Source organism: Pelobates fuscus, chromosome 8 (genome assembly GCF_036172605.1).
Source record: "Pelobates fuscus isolate aPelFus1 chromosome 8, aPelFus1.pri, whole genome shotgun sequence".
Classification (NCBI taxonomy): domain Eukaryota; kingdom Metazoa; phylum Chordata; class Amphibia; order Anura; family Pelobatidae; genus Pelobates; species Pelobates fuscus.
Genome location: NC_086324.1, coordinates 13,147,283 through 13,166,114, shown reverse-complemented (window position 1 = coordinate 13,166,114; position 18,832 = coordinate 13,147,283). Strand labels below are relative to the sequence as shown.

The 18,832-nt window shown below is 42.4% G+C and overlaps 1 long non-coding RNA gene across 1 annotated transcript in view; it reads left to right on the top strand.

The window, feature by feature from the left end:
• The first annotated feature begins 5,683 nt into the window (after positions 1–5,683).
• Positions 5,684–18,832, top strand: part of LOC134570618 (uncharacterized) — a 35,018-nt gene continuing 21,869 nt past the window's right edge. Inside the window, exon 1 of the long non-coding RNA XR_010085157.1 lies at positions 5,684–5,831. This is a non-coding gene — a long non-coding RNA (uncharacterized LOC134570618). The remainder of the gene's footprint in view (positions 5,832–18,832) is intronic.

Sequence of the window (18,832 nt, the reverse complement as noted above, 5' to 3'; positions counted from 1 at the left end):
TCAGTCTTGTTATATAGCTCCAGTTGAAGAATCCAGAAGGCACGGAGCGTGTTGCTGCCATGTATAATAGCCTGGAAAATAAAATAAGTGTAAGTATGGAAACTATTTTCTACTTTCCTGGCCATACATGGCAGCATCACTTATGGGTATTACCCAAGCTCCGAAGAAGGGTGGGATTTAACCAAAGGCAGTTAATACAGTAGTCGTTATTGATGTTGAAAATAATTCAAAGTATTTAATAATTTTGGCCTGCCGCTGAGTCAAGAAAACCGTTCCCAAAGCGAGAATCGACTGAGGAAGATAAATCGAGTTTGTAGTGTTTGACAAATGTAATTGGAGAGGACCATGTAGCTGCCTTACAAATATCCTCAATCGGCACCTCCACTCTTGAAGCCCATGAAGTAGCCAGCTTCCTTGTTGAATGCGGTTTGATGACACTCGGAACCTGGTGGCTGTTGGAAGTACAAGCCCTTTTAATCACTAGAGATATCCACGGTCTCAATGTTGTAGTGGAGGCTGCTTCTACTTTTTTGCTGCCTGAAGGTAGAATAGAAAGCTTTTCTGACTTTCTAGAATCATTTGATCTCTGTAAGTAGGCTGTTAGGATTCTCATCACATCCAATTTACTCCATCCTAATTCTTCCTCGTTTGCTGGATTTGGAAAGAATGAAGGTAGAAGAATTTCCTGTTGAATGTGGAATCTAGAAACTACTTTTGGAAGAAAGTCAGGCCTGGTAACATGTGTAATATTAAGCCTTCAAATACAAATGTATATAATGTGCATGCACTCCTCTTGCCTCACTGAGGCAGATATACATAAAACGGAAAAATAAATATTTTTTCACCCTTAGGGGTAGACTGCAAAAAATATAGCTTTCCCCTGCACCAGAAAGTAAGTGGCTAGGGGAGAGAGCGGGGAGTCACCCTGAGGGCAATCCCCGGTACCGTGGCGGCGGTCGGGTGATTACCAAGCCGCCGTGATGGAAGATAGATGGCCGCCGCGGATCTCGCGATAACCGCGAGATCCAAGATGGCCGCCGGCCGCGTGGGGAAGGGGTTCCCACTCGCGGCCACTAGCGAGACGCGGAACGCGGCAATGCAAAGTATAAACAGAAGCAAAATAACCCCGGCCCTTTGGAACTGCAGCACCATTCAAGAATTTCAAACTCAAGCTGATAGCCTGCGAATACAGTTCAAGGATAAAGGCTATCCCAATCGGGACAAGTTCTCTCTGCTTGTACCACTTGATATAGATTTCCAATCCAGACCTTCTTGCTTCTGGCTACTGATGTTAAGGCTGCAGCTGGATGCAATCCCAGCCCAATTGGAAGATATTGTTTAACCAGATTACAGTTCATTCTTTTTTCCATAGGTTCTTTCAGGTACGCCATGCTATCAATGGGAAGTAGGGTCTTCTTTGCTAACCGGATCACAGCAGCGTCAATTTTTGGAATGGTTTCCCAATGCTTTACTTCCTCTGATGCAAATGGGTACATTCTTTTCACTTTCGCTTGCAAAGTGAGTCTCTTTTCTGGTTTGGACCATTCAGAATGCATCAACTCTTTTATTGTAGAGTGTAGCGGAAAAGTAGGTCTTGTAGATCTCAAATCTTCAAAGAAGACATCTGAAGCTGATATTTCCTTGCTATCGTCTGGAATTTGTAAGGTGCTTCTAACCATATAATTCAGTCTACAGATTTGTTCCAGTATTGATAGCACTCCTCATCTTCTGAATACGGATCATTTTCCTCAAGGCTAGATCCTGAAGAGACAGAAGCTTCTCTATACCTTTTGGTTGCCTCTTTTGATGCTGACTGAAAACCTTCAGAGATGGCATCAGAACTTCGCTACTTCTTCCATAAATTGGAAGCACAGGTTCTTCCCCTCTGGGGCTTTTGCAGCGATTGGTTTTCTGTGTCCTCTTTCTTAGAGACGAATCCTGAGAGGTTCTAGGACTGAAAAGACAAGGACAAATGTTAATACTTCCAGGCTGTCAATGCACTCTTTTTGCACCCCCATAAACTAAACTCACCTTTTCTTCTATATACACTTCTAAGGGAGGTGGGAGAAGAATCCATCTAATTTAAATAAGGTTACAAAATTAGAATAATTTTCAATAAATATTTAAATATATCTAAGACAACCTTAGTAATTTATAAGATATAACTAACCTTGGAAAACAATGCAGGAAGCAAAGGCAGCCTACACTTACACCAACGCTTGATTTTTCAAAATTTCCCGGGCAAATCCTAGTCGTGGTTTACTTTTATACCTAGGTTGCTAAACACTAGGTGGCTCCTGCATGGCTATTAGCACTTACAGCGCATGCGCGAGAGACCCAAATGAAAAGATTGCGCCCGCCATGTTGGATGTGTTGCCGGAGCTCCCATCGCTGGAACCTGAATGCCAGCCACATTTCAGGAACCATGGTGCCACAAGTAACCTCTCTGTAGGCTTTAGAATCATCTACCAGTAAGATGGCTTCCCACACTCCCTTAGTAAGGGGTTAAAAGGAACTGTTAGACACAAGTCTTGTCCATGCTGCTGGGGATGATAGGATTGGTGGTTCAGTGCTAAAAAGAGACTCAAACCAGTTAGTGCTGCCAGTGCAGTCTGTTTACTGGTTTCTTCAGGGGGAGAGAGGCTTAACTCCCCCTGGAAGAACCATGTTAAACACGGTAATGAGCCCAGAAAGAAAATGATTTAGAAGGGATTCCAAGTCGCTGTCTGTCAACTGGGACAAAAAGTATGAGGTGTCTATTATTGGAAAGTTAATTGTTTAATTATTCCTGTCCTGAAACGTAGGAGGAGGACCTCACCCATATGTGATGCTGCCATGTATAATAGTCAGGAAAAGGGTTTATATAATTAAACAGGCAAGTACAAGGTCATACAATCGTATTCTACTGGAAAACCACCTTTCAAGTAATTTTCTGTTATGTACATACACAATCACATATTCAGATAGAGTATATACATAACACACACAATCACACATGTAATCATATACATACATACACATACATTGACTGCTTGAAAATGTAAATTTATGTTGAAATCGGCACTGTTTACAAAATGAAAAACATGTAACACTCTTCACACATAAAGCTGTTCAGCAAGCTAAAGTGCTTTAGGAGTCTGGAGTGTCCCTTTAACCCAGGTTCTGGCAAAGAGTCCTTCATTTGATTTTGTACCTGGTTTAAGTGCAGGCAAGTTGTGAGAACAGCTTGGGGAGAGCTCAGGGTACTGAAGATTATAAAGGTGGTCCTCACTGTACGACCTACCTGTTTCACGATGGCTCGGATCACAACCACCTCTGCCACCCCTCAATTGTATTTCCCTAAGCCCATGTTTAGTCTGCTTGGGCTAAACCAGTCCCTGATCATTTTATCATAAGAATAAATGTAGAATGTAGTGGCTAGGCCCCTGCATTCGTTGCTCCCACCTTAGGTTAGTCCTACAATCACAACCTTCCATGTTTCATGGGAATCTTACGAGTAAAGGCAGTTAGACCCAAAACCTGTTAGTTTTTCAGTTTGGCTCCCTCTTTGTGATGCCATACATTGTACTTGTCTTGTAGGTGCCAATACAATTTTTATCGCTTAGGACAATGCTGGCTTTTTCCTTTTAAGTCTGGCAATGTCTTCTTACTAAAAAATATTAACATACCAAATAACAGAATGTTTAAATGTTTTAATTCGAAAATTACAATATATGGTTAAGTGTTCCTTTTTGTAGAGTACATATCCAATTCTCTTTAATTGCAATATTTAGTAAATAAATGCAAATAATTGAAAATCTCTTCTATCTTTAACTAGGCTCAATTGTAATTCTTCCCCAAAATATCGAGAATCAAGCAGCAAGGAGAGACCCCACCACTCCGAGAGTTTAATAAACCTTCGCAGTTTGATGTAGCTGAGTATAGATGAGAATTGTTCGCATATGGATTGTGTTCAAATGTCATAGTGATAAAGACAGTGTCCAGCAGGTTTCTTGGGATTATGGGAATAAAAAGTAATACTGTGAACCAAGAACATTGCAAATGAAATAATTTCCTAGGAGAAAAGCTGGAAAATTGTATCAAACACTTTTTGCTCTTGATTATGACTTACGTTATTAACAGAAATAGCAGATTAACATATGAAATTAAAGACATAAAAATTGTCCGGAATAAAGAAAACTCAATATATTGCCATATGAAAGATAGTGTCCCCTCATTTAGGAAAAGCTTAATATTGTGTTGCACAATGGTGAGATTAATTATGAACTACATCAGAAAATAATCCACAGATGTAGCTGAGGATGGCAACACCAGGCCACTAACTTTGTAATTTGGAACTATTCGGCAAATACATTAGGTTTATTTGAAGACTCGTTTTGGGCCGAATGTAATGCAGCCAAATTTGAGCCGATTGCATGTTTGGCAGAATTCCCGAATTCCGAGACAAAATCTAGCCGAATCATGAACTAACAGAAACATTCAATGCTGAATATATTTGGTGGTGGTGGAAATATTCTAAATTTAAAAGAAAAAGAGATGATTGATTGGCAAATAGAGGAAAAATTGGATAAATCTATATAGTGTATATTTAATAAATATTTAATATATAAAAATATTTTAAAAAATGACTGCTCCATCTGGTTTTTCCACTATTGTTTACTTTTTCTAATTTGACCTTAGAACCAAATGGCAGAAAAAAATGCTACTACCAGTGTACTGCTAAATGTATAACTATAAAATGTTGAATACCCTGAAAAATGTACTATCTTTGGAAAAAATTATTTGGCAGAACTGAAATGTCGTGATGTGCCCAAGTCTAATAACCAGCGGCATTCTAGGCAGACAGAAAGCCTTCATGTCTGCAAGGTCAGTAGCATATATAGCATTGATTGTTGCTCTTGGAATGTTCTCACACTACATGCTATTAAGAGGGTCAGTTGGATTTTTTTAAATAAAATCGTGCATTTTTTGGTCATGTGTCTTGGAACCTGCGTTGGCTGTCCCCAATGCTGTCAGTAATAGACAATCCAGTGTGATGTCCTTTCACTGGTTTCCTGCAAAGCCTACACATCCACCTGTTATTGCTATAAAAGGGAAGGGCAGGCATGCAGTCACTACAAGCTGAGACTGCACAATAAACAGACAACAGCATTAAATTAAAAAAATATCAGCAAAATAAAAATAATTGCAGAAAATGATGATCTGCCACACACAATGTGTAGCATTAGTGTGCAGGAAAGGTCTAGATCTGCTTCGGCCAACATCACACCGTATGACGTCACGCATCCACAACCACACATATACAGAGATCAGTCATTTTCTATACTTACTAAATAAAGTATGAATATCTAGTGGAATAATGTGTATCTCTTATACATAAACTATCTGTTGAACTTCTTCACTAGCAAGTTTAAAAATATAGCATAGCAAGCATATAGCAAGCACATAAGAGATGGATACATAACAGTTTCACATGTAGATTGTTGTCCGAGAATACGTAAAATCATGGATACATGAATTAACATTTGTTTACAATAAAATGTAGAGATTGTACAATATACCTTATCTTATCGATATTCTTCCCAGCTTCCTATATATTTATAGCAAGGCAAACATCCTATCCATGCCAGCTTTGTTCTGCCTGTTTGTCCAGAGACTTAATTTTACTCCTCTCCCTAGGTGCTTCCATAATGCAGAGTGGAGGAGAAGGACACGGGCTGTTATTTGGTATTTACAGTAAATCTGCAGAGATGCAGAGGGAGATAATGAAGTATTTGCCAAGAAATGAGTTCCACTGCAGTTTAAGAAACAGTACTGGACCCAAGAACAAGGTAAATGGTGCTTGTTGGGCTTTGCAATGAATAATCAAAGGTAAAACTTGTTGAGAAAAAAATTGGTTAAGATAATTCTACAAAACTATATGAATAAAACTCAATACAGGCAAAGTCTCTTTGAGAGAACTTTCAAGACAAACAAGACACGATGATACAAAGAAGTGAAAATTTAAATAAATAAATAAATAAATAAAAACATATGTTAATGAAATTACATAGTCCAGTAATTATTAAACAACCAGTGAATAAAGTTGTTGAACTGTAGAACTTTGGACTGATTGATCTACTCTCGCACACTGTAGCGGTACTTACCCTTCCGGGTGCCGGCCGGGGTCCTCTATTCAAGCCGCGCGTGGCTCAGCTGCTGCATGAGCCGCGCGCGGCTCATCCGACGGCTGGAAATGGAGGGCGGGCAGTGACCGCGAGAAGCGGTCACGTGTCCCGCCTAACACTAAGAGCGCGCCGCGAGTCTCGGGCGCGCTCTTAAAGGGACAGTGGGAGCCTAATTAGAAAAGGTCTCCCATTGGTCCCTGTCATGCCACACTCACCATACAATTACCTTTTGGGGGTGTGGATATGACAGGGACCAATCATAATAGATGTTTGGCTATATATACTTACCTCTTTCCCTTTGTTCCTTGCCCTATCGTGGTTTCTGCTACAGTTCCCTTTAGCGCTTGTGGTGTTCAGTTGTGTTTCTTCGTTTTGACCTTGGCTTTGTATTCTGACTTCGTTTACTCTTTATCCTTATCTGTTCTGTTTGCCGGCTTGCTGTTTACTGTGTACCAGACCCCGGCTAGTCCTAGTTTACGCTGTCTCTCTGTGCCCTTGACCTCGGATCGTTCCTGACTCTGTACTTCTCCTATATACGTCGAGTCCGGCCACTCTAAGGACCGGTAGACGTATCTTCCCTCTGTGTTGTCTTCTGTTTAGTTGGATCCTGCGTGTTGGGGTATAATCTCGTTACATTACGATAGGGCCATGGACCTCGCAGATTTAGCTCAACAGATGGCATCCCATGAGGCTAGATTTGTAGAGCAGGATCACCGTATGGATCAGATAGCCCAGGCTCTCCAGACGCTCTTATCTAGAACCATTCCAGCAACCACACCTAACCCTCCTACACCCCTTCTTCCTGAAGTATCTACTTTGCCTAATACTTCGGCCCATTTAACACCTCCTCCTAGGTATGGAGGGGACTCTAAGACATGCAGAGGGTTCATTAATCAAATATAATTCCACTTTGAGATGTATCCACATTCATTTCCCACAGAGAGGTCTAAAGTTGGGTTCCTTATGCACCAACTTACCGATAAAGCACTTGAGTGGGCAAATCCTATTTGGGAAGCTAATGGACCTATGGTGCATGATTTCAACAGTTTTCTTACGGCTTTTCGTAGAACCTTTGATACAACGAAAAGGCAAAAAAATGCCGCAAGAGCATTAATGAGAATTAAACAGGGTTCTAGTTCTGTGGCTGACTATGCTATTCAGTTTCGTACCCTTGCTTCACAGGTAGATTGGACCAACAATGGGTTAACTACTGCCTTCATGGAAGGTTTATCAGACACGATTTTGGATGAGGTAGCAGCTAAGGAGCTTCCTATTGCATTAGAGGACCTTATTGACTACCTCATTGATATAGATAATAGGATTCGTGACAGGCTCTATAATAAGAACAGGAATAGACGTTTTGTTACACCTATTAACCCCAGAGTTAATATACCGGAGAGTGTTAAAGTATCTGATGAGGAACCCATGCAATTAGGGGTTGCCAAACTCTCTGATACTGAGAAATTACATAGGAGAAGGGACGGACTCTGCCTATACTGTGGTAGGAGAGACCATATGGTAAAGGAATGTCCTTTGCTTCTGGAAAACTCTCGCACCTAAGACCTTATAGGGGACTGGCCTTGGGTGTGATATCTAAGTCTCCTAAATTGCCTCCTAACCATTTGCTTCTCCCTGTTGCTTTACATATGGGAGAGAGTTGTATAGCTGAACACATATACGCTCTGGTTGACTCCAGGGCAGCTGAAATTTTTTTTAGACTCTGGTTTTGTGATACCCTTGGCCGTTGAGGCCATAGATGGTAGACCATTAAGTTCGCCAGTTGTAACTCATGAGACTGTACCGTTACACATGTACACAGGGGTTTTACACTTTGAAACCATTCGTTTCCTGGTCATCACCTCTCCCTCTTCACACTTAGTGTTAGGGTACCCATGGTTACGTGCTCACAATCCCATTTTTGACTGGGAAACAGGGCAAATAAAATCATGGAGCGAAGCCTGCCACGAGTCTTGTACTATTGAAGTCACACCTTTGAATTCCATTAATGTTCCTACCACTCCTCCTTTGTCTACGGCTATACCCTCTCAGTACTTATTTCTAAAGACTGTCTTCGATAAAAGGGAAGCTGACAAATTACCGCCTCACAGACCCTACGATTGTGCTATTGACTTATTGCCTGGCACTATACCTCCAAAGGGCAGGGTGTACCCTTTATCGGTTCAAGAAAACCATGTCATGGAGGAATATATTAAGGAATCACTAGACAAGGGATTTATTAGGAGATCCTCTTCTCCGGCTGGAGCGGGGTTCTTCTTTGTATCGAAGAAAGAAGGTGATTTAAGACCGTGTATCAACTATAGAGGTCTAAATAAAATCACCATCAAAAATGCATACCCTATACCATTAATCACGGAATTGTTTGACAGGCTCAAACATGCTACGGTATTCACCAAACTGGATCTTAGAGGTGCATACAATTTAATACGTATCAAGAAAGACCACGAATGAAAGACAGCATTCAACACTAGATCAGGCCATTATGAGTATACTGTTATGCCATTTGGGCTTTGCAATGCCCCAGCAGTATTTCAAGAATTTATTAATGACGTCTTAAGAGACTTTATTCACACATTTGTAATTGTGTACTTGGATGAAATATTAATATATTCTACAGACTTACACACTCATCACAGACATGTTACGACAGTTCTGAAGACCCTTCTTGCTAATGGTCTTTATTGTAAACTGGAAAAATGTCTATTTGACCAATCAGAAGTCCAGTTTTTGGGGTATTTGATTTCTGCTAAAGGTTTTCGTATGGATCCCCAGAAGCTTGCTGCTGTCATAGAATGGCCTCTACCACAAGGTCTGAAAGCTATTCAGAGTTTTCTTGGTTTCTCTAATTATTATAGACGTTTTATCAAAGGTTTTTCGTCTATTGTAGCACCTATTACCCGTATGACAAAAAAGGAAGGCAATACTCGTGTCTGGTCTTCCGAGGCACTTCAGGCTTTTGAATTTCTTAAAACTACGTTTGCCTCTGCACCTATCTTACAGCATCCTGTCCCCTCACTGCCCTATATTCTTGAGGTTGATGCTTCCGGTATCGGGGTAGGTGCTGTCTTATCCCAAAGAGAGTCGCGTGAAAAGCCATTGCATCCCTGTGGCTTCTTTTCCAAACAGATGTCCAAAGTGCAAAAGAATTATGATGTGGGTAATCGCGAACTCCTTGCTATTATATTAGTACTTAACCCCTTAAGGACACATGACATGTCTGACACGTCATGATTCCCTTTTATTCCAGAAGTTTGGTCCTTAAGGGGTTAAAGAATGGAGGCATTTGCTAGAAGGAACCAAGGATCCTATCCTCATATTAACGGATCACAAGAACCTATCCTACCTTAGTGAGGCTAAAAGATTGTCTTCTAGGCAGGCTAGGTGGTTGTCTTCTGTTTTTGTCCCACTTCAATTATATTATCACGTATAGGCCGGGTGATCGCCACACTAAAGCGGACGCTCTGTCCACACAGTTCGAAACTGCTGACAAACAGGCGATTGATGTTACTCCCGTCATTCCCCCAGAAAGGATAAGAGCTACTACTATTATGTCTATTTCCTCGTCCCTCTTGCAGGCCATACAAGCGAAACAAAGAATGGCTCCTAGCGAGAGGCCTACTGATAAACTATTCGTTCATGTTCCCGAGAGACGTGATATTCTGTCGTTATATCATGACACTAAGACTGCTGGACACCCTGGTATTTCCAAAACGGTGTCGGCTATTTCTCGGTATTTCTGGTGGGATTCCTTGCGCAAGGATGTCACTGACTATATAGGTGCCTGTACCACTTGTGCCTGTATGAAATCTTCTCGTAGGGTTCCTTGTGGGCTGTTGCATCCGTTACCCGTCCCCGAGAGGCCTTGGTCTAACCTGTCCATGGATTTTATTGTGGAATTACCTCCTTCGAATGGTAACACTGTTATCCTAATGATAGTTGATCGGTTTTCCAAGATGGCCCACTTTGTGTCTCTTCGCAAGTTGCCCACGTCTAGGGAACTGCCACTTATCTTTGCTAGAGAGGTGTTTCGGTTGCATGGCATTCCCATATCTATTGTGTCTGATAGGGGTAGCCAGTTTATTTCCAGGTTTTGGAAAGCCTTTTGTTCAGAAATGGGTATTACACTCTCATTTTCTTCCGCATACCACCCCCAATCTAATGGAGCTGCTGAACGTGCCAATCAATCTCTGGAGCAATACCTTCGTTGTTTTGTGTCCCACCATCAGAATAATTGGTCTGACCTCCTTCCTTGGGCTGAATTTGCTCGGAATAACACTACTCATGATTCTTCCGGCAAAAGTCCTTTTTACGTTGTTTATGGCCAGCATCCCGTTGTTCTTCCGGCTGCTTTCTCCTCACAGGGGATGCCAGTTCTGGATGAGCATTTAGCTGGTTTACGTAATACTTGGGAGCAGGTTCAGCGTTCTTTGGTGGATTCCGCTGCTCGCCAGAAGTTGCAGGCTGACAAGCATCGCAGGGCGGCTCCTTCTTATGTCGTGGGGGACAGGGTTTTGCTTTCCACGCAAAATATTCGTCTCCGGGTGCCTTCAATGAAATTGGCTCCCCGCTTTATTGGCCCTTATCGTATTTTGCATAAGGTTAATCCTGTCTCGTATGCCTTGAGTCTTCCTAAGAATCTGCGTATTCCTAATGTCTTTCATACTTCCCTGTTGAAGCATTACGTACGCAACCGCTTTACACGGCATACTCCTTCTCCCCCTCCTGTCTCTGTGGAGGGTCATGTGGAATTTGAAGTATCTGCCGTTCTTGACTCTCGTTTCCTTAGGGGTCGACTTCAATACCTTGTACATTGGAAGGGCTATGGGCCTGAGGAGCACAGTTGGATTTCCGCTGATGCTGTTCACGCTCCTCGCCTGGAGTGTTCCTTCCATTCTTGTTTTCCTGCCAGGCCTGGCCCTCCCCGCCCGGAGGGTGTGTCCTCAGGGGGGGGGGGGGTACTGTAGCGGTACTTACCCTTCCGGGTGCTGGCCGGGGTCCTCTATTCAAGCCGCGCGCGGCTCAGCTGCTGCACGAGCCGCGAGCGGCTCATCCGACGGCTGGAAATGGAGGGCGGGCAGTGACCGCGAGAAGCGGTCACGTATCCCGCCTGACACTAAGAGCGCGCCGCGAGTCTCGGGCGCGCTCTTAAAGGGACAGTGGGAGCCTAATTAGAAAAGGTCTCCCATTGGTCCCTGTCATGCCACACTCCCCATACAATTACCTTTTGGGGTGGATATGACAGGGACCAATCATAATAGATGTTTGGCTATATATACTTACTTCTTTCCCTTTGTTCCTTGCCCTATCATGGTTTCTGCTACAGTTCCCTTTAGCGTTTGTGGTGTTCAGTTGTGTTCCTTTGTATTGATCTTGGCTTTGTTTTCTGACTACGTTATCTTTTTATCCTTATCTGTTCTGTTTGCCGGCTTGCTGTTTACTGTGTACCAGATCCCGGCTAGTCCTAGTTTACGCTGTCTCTCTGTGCCCTTGACCTCGGATCATTCCTGACTCTGTACTTCTCCTATATACATCGAGTCTGGCCACTCTAAGGACCGGTAGACGTATCTTCCCTCTGTGTTGTCTTCTGTTTAGTTGGATCCTGCGTGTTGGGGTATAATCTCGTTACACACACAAATCATTAAACATAACACTTTAGGCCTTTTATTTGGAGAACATTTTGTACAAAACATCTAAAAATGTATTTAGAAATAAATCCCATTAATCTACAAACAGATGTCCCTTATTAAAGAGACACTCCAGGCTCCCACACATGTTAGGTGCAGTGTGTAGGTTAGGTTACAGTTAGTTATACTGGGTGAGTTTATATTATTAAAGGGACACTCCAGGCTCCCACACACGTTAGGTGCACTGTGTAGGTTAGGTTACAGTTATACTGGATGGGTTTATATTATTAAAGGGACACTCCAGGCTCCCACACACGTTAGATGCACTGTGTAGGTTAGGTTACAGTTACTTATACTGGGTGGGTTTATATTATTAAAGGGACACTCCAGGCTCCCACACACGTTAGGTGCACTGTGTAGGTTAGGTTACAGTTACTTATACTGGGTGGGTTTATATTAATAAAGAGACACTCCAGGCTCCCACACACAATAGATGCACTGTGTAGGTTAGGTTACAGTTATACTGGGTGGGTTTATATTATTAAAGGAACACTCCAGGATCCCACATACGTTAGGTGCACTGTGTAGGTTAGGTTACAGTTAGTTATACTGGGTGGGTTTATATAATTAAAGGGACACTCCAGGCTCCCACACACGTTAGATGCATTATGTGTAGGTTAGGTTACAGTTAGTTATACTGGGTGGGTTTATATAATTAAAGGGGCATTCCAGGCTCCCACACACGTTAGGTGCACTGTGTAGCTTAGGTTACAGTTAGTTATAGTGGGTGGGTTTATATTATTAAAGGGACTCTCCAGGCTCCCACACACGTTAGATGCACTGTGTAGGTTAGTTTACAGTTAGTTATACTGGGTGGGTTTATATTATTAAAGGGACACTCCAGGCTCCCACACACGTTAGGTGCACTGTGTAGATTAGGTTACAGTTATACTGGGTGGGTTTATATTATTAAAGGGACACTCCAGGCTCCCACACACGTTAGGTGCACTGTGTAGGTTAGGTTACAGTTATTTATACTGGGTGGTTTTATATTATTAAAGAGACACTCCAGGCTCCCACACACGTTAGATGCACTGTGTAGGTTAGGTTACAGTTATACTGGGTGGGTTTATATTATTAAAGGAACACTCCAGGCTCCCACATACATTAGGTGCACTGTGTAGGTTAGGTTACAGTTAGTTATACTGGGTGGTTTTATATTATTAAAGGGACACTCCAGGCTCCCACACACGTCAGATGCATTATGTGTAGGTTAGGTTACAGTTAGTTATACTGGGTGGGTTTATATAATTAAATGGACACTCCAGGCTCCCACACACGTTAGATGCATTATGTGTAGGTTAGGTTACAGTTAGTTATACTGGGTGGGTTTATATAATTAAAGGGGCACTCCAGGCTCCCACACACGTTAGGTGCACTGTGTAGGTTAGGTTACAGTTAGTTATACTGGGTGGGTTTATATTATTAAAGGGACTCTCCAGGCTCCCACACACGTTAGATGCACTGTGTAGGTTAGTTTACAGTTAGTTATACTGGGTGGGTTTATATTATTGAAGGGACACTCCAGGCTCCCACACACGTTGGGTGCACTGTGTAGGTTAGGTTACAGTTATACTGGGTGGGTTTATATTATTAAAGGAACACTCCAGGCTCCCACACATGTTAGGTGCACTGTGTAGGTTAGGTTACAGTTATTTATACTGGGTGGGTTTATATTATTAATGAGACACTCCAGGCTCCCACACACGTTAGATGCATTATGTGTAGGTTAGGTTACAGTTAGTTATACTGGGTGGGTTTATATAATTAAAGGGACACTCCAGGCTCCCACACACGTTAGATGCATTATGTGTAGGTTAGGTTACAGTTAGTTATACTGGGTGGGTTTATATAATTAAAGGGGCACTCCAGGCTCCCACACACGTTAGGTGCACTGTGTAGGTTAGGTTACAGTTAGTTATACTGGGTGGGTTTTTATTTTTAAAGGGACACTCCAGGCTCCCACACACGTTAGGTGCACTGTGTAGTTTAGGTTACAGTTAGTTATACTGGGTGGGTTTATATTATTAAAGGGACACTGCAGGCTCCCACACACGTTAGGTGCACTGTGAAGGTTAGGTTACAGTTAGTTATACTGGGTGGGTTTATATTTTTAAAGGGACACTCCATGCTCCCACACACGTTAGGTGCACTGTGTAGGTTAGGTTACAGTTAGTTATACTGGGTGGGTTTATATTATTAAAGGGGCACTCCAGGCTCCCACACACATTAGGTGCACTGTGTAGGTTAGGTTACAGTTAGTTATACTGGGTGGGCTTATATTATTAAAGGGACACTCCAGGCTTTCACACACGTTATATGCACTGTGTAGGCTATATTACAGTTATACTGGGTGGGTTTATATTATTAAAGGGACACTCCAGGCTCCCACATACGTTAGGTGCACTGTGAAGGTTAGGTTACAGTTAGTTATACTGGGTGGGTTTATATTATTAAAGGGACACTCCAGGCTCCCACACGTTAGATGCACTGTGTAGGTTAGGTTACAGTTAGTTATACTGGGTGGGTTTATATTATTAAAGGGACACTCCAGGCTCCCACACGTTAGATGCACTGTGTAGGTTAGGTTACAGTTAGTTATACCGGGTGGGTTTATATTATTAAAGAGACACTCCAGGCTCCCACACGTTAGATGCACTGTGTAGGTTAGGTTACAGTTAGTTATACTGGGTGGGTTTATATTATTAAAGGGACACTCCAGGCTCCCACACACGTTAGATGCACCATGTGGGTTAGGTTATGGTTAGTTTTTCTTGGTGGGTTTATATTTTTTTTGTGCACAAAAGTAACAGTAAGCCTTGGTGTGCCACAACAGCGACATCATGATATGGTAATAAACATTTGCAATGCAGGTTGTGGTAATCGATAGTCAGGCACATTTTTTAGGTTAGAGAGATCAAAATTGCAGCAGTACAGGTTCTCGATTAACGTAAATGATTTAGTCTGAAATGCACATTCCTATTATAAACAAGCTGGTCAATGAAATATGTGCTAAAGTGTGTAACAGTAGCGTGACATGAGTCTGTGTACATTGTATGCTATCTGCGCTAGCGTTATAGGGTTATGTAAAGTTAACCATGTAACATTCCACAACGTTAGCAAGAGTCGCCTCATGCAAGAGAGAAGAGAGTTAATTAGTTAGGTCAACTGCTCGATGTATGTGAGCAGGTTTGGGCCTTGAGCTAGGGCAAATGGTGTGGAATACCCCAGGAGGCCATCTGTATGTTATGTGGTAATAAGCAGTCCTAGGCTTTTCAAGGGGTTTTGGTGGGCAGTGAAGAATGACAGTCCTGCCAGCCGAAGTGAGTCTCCTGGGGGGGGGAGGGGCTGCTCAGTAAAGCAAGTGTACAAGCATGTGTGGGAGTACTGACCCGCGCCCTGTGCTTGAGACTCTTGTTCGGCATTCCTGATGTGCAGAGGAGAGGCAGTGCGGGTCACATGTTCACCCGGTGAGTATCTTGGGGTCCTGGCTGTGAATATGGCTGATTGGTGCGGTCGTTGCCCATTGCCGGTTCGATGTGGCAGTGTAGTGGTTTCTGCCAGTTTGAATCCGCTTTGGGTTGCTGCATTTCGGCGGGGCTGTTGTGCCGTGGAAGTCCCCTTAGCTTTATGGGCTTTGTGCGGTCTGAGTTTAGTCGCAGCCTTTCTCCATTTGGGTGTAGTTGGGCCTTTCTTGCTAGTGTCCATTTTGAGAGTCAGGATTGTCCCATCCTTCTCTTTGCCTTCACGTTTCGGTCTCTGCAGCGTACCACCAGGTGAGGCTTCCTTTTGCGGGGACCACAGTAGAGCCTCCAGCTTCTTCCATACTGCCCTGAATATGCACTCGTACCGGAGCTCAGCTTCCCTCCTGATCGAGTACATGGCAGTGGAGTGTGGGCCGAGCGCCATTTTGCAGGCCTAGCTCGCAGCCTCTTGACTTCGTGGTCCTGTCGCTTGGGCCTTGTGTGGCCGGTTGATTTTGTGGGGTTGGACTGGGATATCCCCCGCCGGTCCAAGGGGGGAGGGGATGAGGGCTCTGAGTCTGGTTTCCCTCTGGTCCCGGCAGCAGGAGAGCGGCCGCCTCTCCCGCACCCGCCAAGCCAGTAGGTCTCATTGGTGTGTATGGCGTAGGTCGGGTCGGTTGTCGCTGGAAATGCATCATTTTGTTTGTCCCGATTTCCCCCATCGCTTGGTGGGCCTTATCTGACTTTTAGGTACCATTTCAGTAGGCTTAGCTAGCTTTTTTAGGTGCTGTTTGCAGGAGCTGTTAAGAGTTGCTGCCGCTCAGCTCTGCGGTTCGGCCCTGCACCCTGGTGGGTTTATATTATTTATATTATTTATTTATATGTTCCCACACATATTAGCTGCACTTGGTTTGAATGTATAGAGTGCATGGTGCAATCTTTGCAATTTATTGATGTTCTAGTCACAAGACTCTGTTATTATCTATGCAGTCATGTGTTACTCCAAGCACCATGCCTACTTCACTGAGTTTAAATTGTCATGGTGCCTGGATTCTGTATGGTAAGAATTTTTCTATGTAACGCTGCACATACAACGTTTAACCCCTCTACTGCTGGGTGTGTAACTACACCTCTGGCCGAGTCATTGGGGCTTTATTAGACAGCCCAGACAAGAGTTCCAGGGGAAAATGTAGCACATTACACCAGCATGCACAGCTAGAGGCAGACAGACATCTCATGGCGACATGCCCCAACCCCCTCTGAGTCGCCCTTTGCTTTTCCTCACTGACGTCCATCCTACTTTGGCAAAGAGGAGCGTTATGAGCTGAGTCAGATCAGTCAAGGAAAAACTTGGCCCTTGAGGTGGAAAGTAGGTGAATTTTAGTGATTTAATTTTTTACATTTTCAGATGGTTGACCAGCGCAGCAAGGGTTACTCTGACAAAAACATGTTTTTAGGAAAGCACTGTTATTATGGTTGTAGTAATCCTTTAGATCCTAACAATATAAAACAGTAAACAAGTAAAATATGGCTTTGTGCGTGTATATATATTTGTATTTACAGTATATATGTAATTAGGGAGGCGAACGGTGAACTTGCTAAGATACTGCTCAGAATGTTGAATGTAGCTTGTTTTCCTCTTGGTATTCTATCACAGAATCCTAACTTCTAAACGAGCAAAGTCCATTTAAAAGCTCTCCTGTGAAACCTACTCTATTTTTATTACTCTTCTATTTTACCATAAAGACAAATCCTGTTGAGGAATTTTTAGAATAGACTCTCTGTTAGCCAATGAAATCAACCCCACTGAACTAGAATCAAATATTATTCCGAAAATGTGCAGACAGTATGCTATAGAAAGCAAGGGGCTCTCTGTAAGTCCTGAGATATTTTAGGAGTTTTACAAGTTTGCTTTCTTATAAAACACTGTGGACGTTAAGAGTACAAGTCTAAGGGCTGAAATCCTGTTTGAGTTGGTTTATAATTGGTGCTAGCAATCCAGAAATAATAGACATTGTAGCTTTTTCAAATAGCTATCCTGGGAACGAGCACAATCTTGGGGAGTAACGTACAGAGCCTGTGTCTGTGTCTGTGATTAGAACAGATCTTTTAAACCCCATGTGAACACACTGGTTTTAGTAAAATACAAGTAATAGCTGTCGAGTTGTGGTGGAATAGTATGAGATTTAGATATTTATCAAACAACAGATTGACGCTAAATTGCATTAACAACTGTGCATTTGGTGAAAAATGTGTAAAGGTGCTCTGTAACCATACTTGGAAATAAGGAAAATCATTGTGAGTTTCAAACCTCCTCTAATACAGGATTGCACAAAACCAGCCCTGTATCAAAAGTGCAAAACACTCATAAAACGTTGTGAAAGGTCCAGATTGTGGTGTCAGTCGTGCCACCACTCCCTAAAATATTGCGGTAGGCTGCCCAGTCCATCAGTATCAGCTGCCCCCTATCATATAGTGCTAGGGGGGTGTCTGATCCTGTGTTATGTATTTTGCCAATTTCCCATAAAATAATCCTGTGTAATGTCAAAACCTATGGCATCAGTTGGGCCACTTTCTTTAGAGTTAATGAAACCCACTCCCTTAGAACTAAAGAGCTCAATAATGAAATACCCTTCTTGCACATCTTGCCTGTAAATAGACTTGAGCAAAGTCAGAAAAGTCGGTTCAGACTAAGCATTTTTAGGGAAAATAGAACATTTTCGAGATGTTCACATTTTGCCCATCTGACGGTTCGGCTCGGCAGAATTTTGGTAACGAAAACATGGTTCAGAAATGAATCAAATGAACCAAAATGGTGTAAAAATAGGATAATCAGTGTACTGGAAAATATATACATAATATAATATATTTCACAGTACTCGGACAGCAGCATTTTCCTGTGATTTGGTTCACAGATGAAATGAGAAAAAGGATCCGATAAAGGGAAAGACAGGAGGAGCAGTAAACAAATTCTTTATTTATATATTGAGGTATATTATATATATATATATTCATGAAATATATAAATATGTAAATTAACCATCAATTGTATATTTTTTGGTGTTATAGGCTGAATTCTGAATGTTTGGTCAGTGTGCTAGTCATTTACTCAGGTATACGTCTGAATGGTTTTTCGAAGATACTGAATTCAGCCGATCTGATTGTGCAAATCTAACCAGAATATATCACGTCCCTTTCCTACCTCTGTGTTAGCGTAGAAGCTATCAAGTTTTGCCTTGTGCTCAAGCACCAGGTGTTTCTGGGACGTAGCAACGCACCTGGTGTAACAGCTGTAAATCCAGTGAGATCGGCGGGTTTGTTCCAGCCAATCACATTGCCTTAAGGTTGTGGCATAATGGTCTTAATTCAATTACAGCTAAGCACAGTCTGTACAATTCAAGAAACTAAATCCACATATTTTCCTTTGAAATTGAGTAATTTTATGCAACCTTGAAATATGACTTGCTACAGTTATAATTAATGACACTAACACTGCCTA